Source organism: Rhinolophus ferrumequinum, chromosome 23, assembly GCF_004115265.2.
Source record: "Rhinolophus ferrumequinum isolate MPI-CBG mRhiFer1 chromosome 23, mRhiFer1_v1.p, whole genome shotgun sequence".
In the NCBI taxonomy this organism is placed as follows: Eukaryota; Metazoa; Chordata; class Mammalia; order Chiroptera; family Rhinolophidae; genus Rhinolophus; species Rhinolophus ferrumequinum.
The window spans coordinates 12,868,877-12,877,485 of record NC_046306.1 but is presented as its reverse complement, the minus strand read 5'-3'; the positions used below and the strand labels follow the sequence as shown (position 1 = coordinate 12,877,485).

At 42.2% G+C, this 8,609-nt stretch overlaps 1 pseudogene; it reads left to right on the top strand.

Moving 5' to 3' along the window:
- Positions 1-8,278: 8,278 nt before the first annotated feature.
- LOC117016343 (uncharacterized) lies at positions 8,279-8,395 on the top strand (annotated as a pseudogene).
- Positions 8,396-8,609: the final 214 nt, after the last annotated feature.

Here is an 8,609-nt window from a genome sequence, read left to right as displayed (position 1 = left end):
GATTCAAGCTTTTCCACTTATCAGCTGAGTCCCTTTGGTGGTTTTAAAACACGTGTGCACAGTCTCTGTCTTCCCATTTAGATGAGTGTCTATGTCTCCTGCCCTTAAACTGGTTCAACCTTAGTGATTGGCTTGTCACCGGTAGAATGCAGAAGTGATATGCAAAATTCTGGAGCTCGGTCAGAAAGTTTCCTGCAGCTTCTTCCTGGCTCACTAGGGTTATGCCCTCGAGAGGAAACCAGCCTTCAGGTAAGAAGTCTGACTACTCCAAGATGGCTGTGCTGGAGAGGCTGCAGGAAGCCCAGCCGACCTCTCAGCCGACAGCCAGCATCAACTACTAAGCATGTGAGTGAGTGGTCTTGGGTGTCCCACTTCGATGGAGCCCCAGCTGACATCTGATGACAACTGCATGAAAAACACTCAAGCAAGAACTGCTCAGCTAAGCCCTCCCCAAATCCCTGACCCACAGAATAAATGGTTGTTATTTTACACCACTAGGTTTTGGAATAATATATGCCACAAAGGAATAGTAACCTTGAGCAAGTGAATTAACCTCTCTGGGCCTCCGTTTCTTCAAATATAAATTGGGGGCAGTGCCTCACAGTGAGTGCCCTCATCAAGTGAGGAACAGATATGGCCTTCCCAGAACAGTGCCCAAACCCAGTAAGTCACACAGACAGGACAGCTCCATCTATCAGAGGCAGATGTCCAGCGCTGCAAGGAATCTGAAAGGTCATCCAACCCCCCTTCTGGGAGAGAGGGAAACCGAGGCCCAGAAAGTACAAGGAACTGCCTAAAGCCTCATAGCAATTTGGGGCAGAGAGTTGCCGGGTCAGAAGCTTCGTGATGTAGGCAGTACCCTTCCTACTGCGCTCCAGGCTGCCGGCTCACCTGGCAAGAGTGGCAGTCCCCCCACCCCCACCCCTGCCCCAGGAAAGGCAGCCAAAGAAGCTGACTCAGCCTCTGGGCAACAATATAGGCAGGAGACTCCTTATGTGATTTCTCCTTTCTTGGTTAGCTCATGCCTAAAATTCCACCAATAGGGTTTGGGCCTGTAAGCTTAAATCTTTGATCCCTTGTAAATACGTCATTTCCCTGTGGGATACCTAAGTTATCTGCTATTTACTCCTGAATATGAATACTGTGTTCTAAGAACAAGTTTGAGGGTACAGGGTGCTTGAGATGGTGGTTGGGGGGTGTGGTGAGTGCAGAAGAGGGAAGGGTGGGGAATCAGAGACAAACTTCTCATTTTGGGCCTTACAGCCCTGTGAGGTGGAGATGCCAAGGTTAGATGGCACGGTGGGCTGGAGTTGAAGAAGTCCTGCCTGTGTTGGGTTTAAATGCCTATCCTTATTTTAGCTGTGTGACCTTGAGCAAACCCCCTCAGGGTTTTCATCCAAAAATGAGCATAAGTAACACTCACTTTGCAAAGTCATGGTGGAGATTAAATGTGTGTATAGTGTCGGGCACATAGTAGGGACTTAATAAATACATTCATTGAATAAAAGTTTTGAGTGCCACCCTGCACCAGTCATTGTACCTGGCACTAAGAGCACACAGATGAATAAAACAGACTTGGTCCCCGACTTCATGACTTTATAGTCTGGCAACACTAAACAAATCATCATTCCCGTAATCATTTCATTATAACATTATATAATAGTTTCATTATAATACAAGATGTACTTTATAGTGCATGTGTGTGCACCTGCAAATGCTCGCCATCTGGCCTTAGGAGATCTAGGAAGGCTTCCATGGGGAGGTGACGTTTAAGCTAAAAATGGCACTTACTATGTGCTTGGCACCGTTCTTGGCCCTGAGGAGATATATATAGATATCTATCAGTAGATATCTCTATCTATCTATTTATCTATCTATATACATCTATCTATATCTATATCTGTATATCAATAGGTAAAATAAAGTCACTGCCCTCACATTTGCATTTTAAAATTATTCCTGGAGCTGCTCTGCGTGGAATGTTTTGGAGTGAATTCAGAAGGTTGCCTTCCCCCTTATCTTCAGATAAGTCCTGATTTGAACCAAAAAGCCACTGATTTTTTTTTTAAATGGGAAAGGCAGGGGAGGCTGAGGAAGAATGTCCCGTGGAGAGACAAGGTAGTAGAGGTGGGGGGCCGTGGGTCCAAAGGCCAGATGGAAGGCTGCAGGACTCGGGTGGGAGGCAACAGAAGCCAAGTCTGAGGAGAGGGCAGGAAGGGCTGAGCCTGAGAAAGTTCCAGAGATAACTTGAGCAGAATGAAGAGACAGACTGGACAGGTGAGGCTCAGGAAGGAAAAGGAGGGACGGAGCCACTGCCAAGCTTCGCAACATCAAGAGCAAACAGCACATAGGGCAGCCCTCTACTTCAGCATCTTTCCTCTACGATGAAGGACTGAGGCACACGGCCCCTAAATTTTGCATATTGAGCAGGACCCAGATGAGTGCCATTCTAGAGAAAGAGAGAAGTGGCTGAAATGTAGCTAAACCTAACAGGGCCCAGTTTGCTGCTTTGTCAGAGAGAGAAAGACTGACCTCAGCTGTGTTTGACCTGCTGGTGTGTGTGTGTGTGAGAGAGAGAGAGACAGACAGACAGACAGAGAGACAGAGACAGAGACAGAGACAGAGACAGAGGAGGAACTGGATAAGGGGTATGATTTCTGCCCCAATAAACTACCACTTTGTAGAAGAGACAGAGGAAAAAGGAAACAAAGGGTAGAAAGAGACGGAGATTAGAAAAGAGACAGGGACGTAGTAACAGAGAGACACTAGAGACAGAGAACAAGAGGCAGAAGAAGAAACGAGAGGGAGGGAGATAATTAGAGACAGGAAAATAGAAGGAATGAAGTCTGTATTGTAGACCTGGCTTGAGCTGCCCCAAAGCAAAGCTTCACCTGTAGCAGCCCCTGCATCAAGGGCTGCCGTTGGGTCATCCTTGACCAACACACACACAGACACATGCACACACACACACACACACACACACACACACACACCCTGATCCAAATTGGACTGTGATATACTCGTAAGCAAGAAATCAAATGTTGTTGTCTGAAGTCATTGAGATTACAGACTCATTTGTTAACAACGATTAGCCTTCCCTGGCCAGTACTCTCTCTACAGGACACTTGTACTTGAACTGGGAGAAGATATTAAGCTGGAGGCTAAAGGAAACTAGTCTGGGCCCTCGGCCATGTGGAGCAAAGAAAGTCAGACTGCCCAGAGAAAGCAGGATAGTGAAAAAGAACTCTGTGGAGATGAACAGAGAAAATCAAGCTGTGGAAATAGGGAAGGGCAACCCTGGGGCCTGATATTTCAGTTCCCAGTTCCATTTCTTCTTGAGGTCAGAAACAGACACGGATTGCCTACCCAAATCCATCTTCCTGCCCCTTCCTGTTTTTATTTGGGTTTTTATGCACCCTCCACGACACAGCCATTCCTCTTGCCAGTGTTTGCAGTATGCATATGACTCAACTGTGACCAATGTGATGGGAGTGAAATTGCGTGGGAGGGGCAAGCAGCTCCTTGGAAAGGTCCCCTCGCTCTTGATAAATAGACACACAGAGAAACATTACCTTTTCCATTGCTGGACATATAGTCACTGCAACCAGGAGGAAAGCTAAATTAGGACAAAGCTGAAACGCCGTTTGGCAGAGCAGGTAAAAGAGAGAACCCAGATCCTTAATGATGTCATTGAGCCACCGAATTCACTAACCTTGGAGCTGCCCTACTTAGTGGCTTAGTGGAATTGTTAGCATATACGTTTCATTATTGTTTAATACATATTACTTTAGGCATCCCAATGGATACACCCACCTGATGATATACTTCCTGCCAACAACCTCTTGGCATTGGCCTGCCTCCCTTCAATAAAACCCCTCTTTGTTTTGTGTCTTGAAACCAAGTCACCCCAGACTGAACCAGAGCGCCTCCAAGCCACCTCCAAACGTAGGTTTTAACGGCAGGTGTCTTTGTTTCTGATTCAGGCAAGAAAGGGGCAGACAGAAGGGAGGAAAGTGGGTGCAGGCGTCGTGTTAATGCTGTTGTGCTGTATGGTTTATTCTATTGTCCCCTTTTCTTCAATCAATACTGTTTTTAAGCTCTGTCTGTGTTGATTTATGTAACTCTTAAGTGACTTATTTGAACTACTATTTAACTTTTGTCTTCATTTTTTAAATTCATTTTCAGACTGATGTAACTGGTTGCCATCACTTTGCTGTTATAAACAACGCTGTGATGAATATCTTCTTACTATCTCTCTTTCTCTTTGCTAGAGTTTCTATGCAGAAGCGGGATTGCTAGATGGTAGGGTCTTTCCAACTTATTTTTACATCATCATCTGGTAAGGACCCTCCTCCACACATATAAGTAAAACAAGCATTTCATGAAATAATACCCTTTTTATGAGAAGAGCATTCCGGTGTGTTTTATCCTATTTAATTCAGCTTCCTTTGTTAATGTTGTTCATAGCTTACTGAAGTGGTTTTATGAACTATTAATGGGCCATGACCCACTACTTTGAAAAATAGTGGATTAAAATATATTCCGTTTGACTACATACTTTGAAATTTCAGAATGGCCACGCTAATTTACAAAGCAATAGGCTCTCATTTCCCTACAATCTAGCCAGCACTTGATACTATCTTTTTTTCTTTTTACCAGTCTGATGAATATAAAGCAGTAAGTATGCCATCGCTGTTTTAATTTTTCTTTCTCTGGTTACTACTAAGTTGAGTTTCTCTTTCTATGTTTATTCACTACTTGAGTTCCTCTGAGAGTGAGTTTGTCCGTTTTTCTGTTGGTTTGCCGATTTTTTTCTTGCTGATTTATTGCTGAGTTTCATGTATAATTTAAATTTTAATCCTTTATTGGTTGTTGTTGCCAATATGCTGCAAATACCTTTTCCCAATTTGTCAATCATTTGTTAATTTTGCCTGTCATATAATTTATTGAACAGAAATCCATCAGTCATTTTCTTTATGGTTTGGACTTTTTGTATCCTATTTGAGAAATGAATATCATAAAAGTAAAGTTATCCCCAACTCAATATCATAAAGATTTGCCTTTTGATTTTTTTACAGCTTCTTAAACCATCTGAGCTACTTTCCCCCATATCATTAAAATAATCCATCCTTTCCCCACTGATTTATGTTGCCACCTCTATCATATACCAAATACCCATATACTTGGGTCTTTTTCTGGATTCTTTTCTTCTGTTCCTTGCATTAATAGCACACTTTGACAAATTAGACTTTGTAATATGTCTCAATATCTGGTAGGGTGAGATCCCACCTTTGCTTTTATTTTTGAGAATACTTGACTTAGCTCCTCGTGGAAACTTGTTGTGTGCAAACTTTAGAATTGGTTTATGTGATTTCTCTCCCCAAATTATTTAATTAGACATATCTGAATTGACATCATTACAATGCTATGTCTTCCCTTCCACAAACATAGTATATTTCTCCATTTATCCATGCCCTCCATTTATCCAAGTGATAAAAATCTCCTTCAGTAGGTTTTCTCTGGTATGCTTGGTTAAGTTAATTCTAGGTAGTTTATTCTCTCTCTCTCTCTCTCTCTCTCTCTCTCTCTCTCTCTCTCTCTTTCTCTCGCTTGCTGTCTCTCCCTTTTTAAAAATATAGTCTCCAATTTAATAGTTGGGAATGGTGTCTCTTTTCAGGACATCCAGGTTTTCTACATACTTCCTACATGGCCTTGCCTCCTGCATAACCTCTTTGGTAAGCGATGACCCCAAAGATCTCAGAAATCCTGGAAGAACCAGTATGGCACTAGTCAGATGGGCAGTTACCAAGACTGCCAATCTCTAGAAGGTGCTAAGCATTTCTGGGGTTCTAAAACAACTTTAGAGATGAAATGAGATGGAGAGAATTACATTGCCCTGAATTCCTCTCAAGGATGTCACTACCTATTTGAAAGTGATACTTTAAAAAACTGCTTGGGGTATTGGGGGGTGGGGGAGATGATTTGGACTGTTAAACAGTCTCTTAAAGAAGATGGGTCACTCAACTGCAGTTTCATTAAGCCAGTTATGCAAGTTTGGGGCCAGAGTTGAATTGCTTGTTGCCACAAGGAGCCTTCCTTCTTAGCTCCACCTTCATACATCACCCAGTCTCTCTTCTAAACAAATGTTGAGCAAACATATGTTTAAAAGCAAAAAGAGACACTGAATTGTTAGCTGCTTTAGGCACCTACACATCTAGGCGGTCAAGGTGTGAGGGAAAGGGGTAGTCAGATAGCAAGTGGTCCTGGCAAGAATGCAGCAGATGCCCAAACCTAGAGGAACCAGGAAATCAGGTAGATCACCAAGGTGGGAACTTGGGAATGGGGACCAAGGACAAAGCCCTCCTGTAGGAACTGTGGCCCATGCAGGATAGAACAGGACTTCTTGAATTGGGTACTGGTCCAGTTATTGAAACACCGGCACATGTCCCAATAGAAAAAAAATGACAAAAGACATGACCAGGCAAATTTCCAAATGAAGAAAAACAAATGGCCAACATACAAAAAGAAAATGTTCAACCTCGTTAGAAAGCAAAACAATAATAAGGGATTTATTTTTTCCCTATCTGATTGGCAAGGTTTATTTTTCTTTTCCTTCTCCTTGTTCTCTCTCTCTCTCTCTCTCTCTCTCTCTCTCTCTCTCTCTCTCTCTCTCTCTCTCCTTCCTTCCCTCCCTCCCTCATACTCATTTTTAAGAGAGTGCTGAGAGGGTACTCTCACACACAGCTGGTAGTCCTGTGAATTGGCACAGCTTATCTGGAGGGTGATTTGGCAGACTGTGTTTAAAACCCTAAAGACAAGCACTGTTTTTGATCCAGCAATTCTACTTCTAGGAATTTTTCCTAAGGAAATAATTAGAAGTGACCACACAGATGAATAATAGCAGCTTAACACTTACTGGGTGTTCACTATGTGCCAGGTAATATGCTCAGCACTTTACATTTCACTCATTTAGTCCTTACAGCAACATACTATGAAATGAATATTAGCGTGCCCATTTTCAGGTGGGGAAACTGAGGCTCAAAGAGGTGTTGTAAGTTGCACAAGTTCCAACAACTGGTAAGTGACAGGTTAGGGCTCAAACCCTGGTCTCTATAAATCCATCTCCGTGCTCTGAACCACCGTGCTATAGTACCCTCGGGACACTGTGAAAAAATGATGCTCCACATCACATTGTTTAAAATAGCAAAAATTCAGAAATAACTTAAATGTGCAAAAACTGAGGGATAACTAAATAAATCATATAGAATCATATGGTAAAATACATAGCCATTAAAAATAACTTTTGAAAGAATAATGATATGGGGAAATAACCATGATATGTTAATTTTAAAAGACACGACATAAAACAGTTATGTCCCATTTTAATTTTAAAAATGCATCTATGCCATTTTTACAAAGTTCAAAACTAGGAAAGACTAGTTGATGGTGATCAAGGTTTTGGGGGGTGGTCATCAATTTGGAAGCCTGTTGAGGTGCTAGAAATGTTCTAGATCTTAATCTGCGTTGTAGTCACATCGGTGTCTTCAAACATAAAAATTAATCCAGTGTGTCGTTAAAATTTATGTGCTTTATAGAAGTTTATCTATCTCACTAAAAAAAAAAAAATGCATAGAAAAAGTCCTGGAGGAAAAGAACAGAAAAATATTAGCAGTGATTGTTGCTATGTATAATGTTCATTTTCTTCTTCACACTATTCTGTATTTTCTTTTCTTTCTTTTGTAACAATGAACCCATATTATCTTCATAATTAGGACAAAATAATGCCAAATTCATTACAGTGCCGAGCTCTGCTTGGAAGGAAAAGCTGAGTGAGACGCCCTGAGGTGTCTGGCCTGGGATGAACTAGAAGCAACTCCCTTAAGACAAATTCCTCTGACTTTAAAATCCTGCTGGGCAGGTGCTACACGAAGCCATCCTTCTGCTGCCAGTCAGATGTCTGCTGCGCACTGGCAATGATCAGGTTTCCAGAAAGGACCTTATCCTCTCTGTCTCAGAAGCCATTTCTGACAGCGGTAAGCTCTCTCTGCCTCCTATGTCTTTTAAAGGGATAGCTTCTGCCCAGGTAAGGGAAGCAGGTTTGGGCCACCTTGACTCTTTCCATTTAATGTCTGAACCAGGGAAGTGGAGAAATTAGGGCGTGCAAGCCAGGTTTCTAGAGGTGCTTCCTGAGATCCCTGCCTCAGCTCACCCCGACAATGAAATCCTGCCAACCAAGAGGTGGATTAAAAGAAAGAATTTAAGTATAAAGAAGCTGGGGAGCTTTGCGCAGTGGCAGTATCGTAGCCAATGAGGTTTATCTGAGGCGCGATTATTGCTAATGAAAAGAAGCTTTGTATATAAGATTGCCTGTAAATATTAAATGTATTTAAACATAAACCAAGAAAAATATAACTGTAAGAATAAGCAGTTAGTTATTCCTTTCTTCCTTACTAAGAAATAACAATTGGGGGATGGGGGGGATGGGCGCCAAATGTGTCTAGTAAAAAACAAATCCCACATTTTCTAGCCTCTGCTGCAGCTTGGGGTTGCAATAACGTAGCTATGGCCAATTATATATAGACTAGGAATTTGTGGAAAGCTTTCCTTTC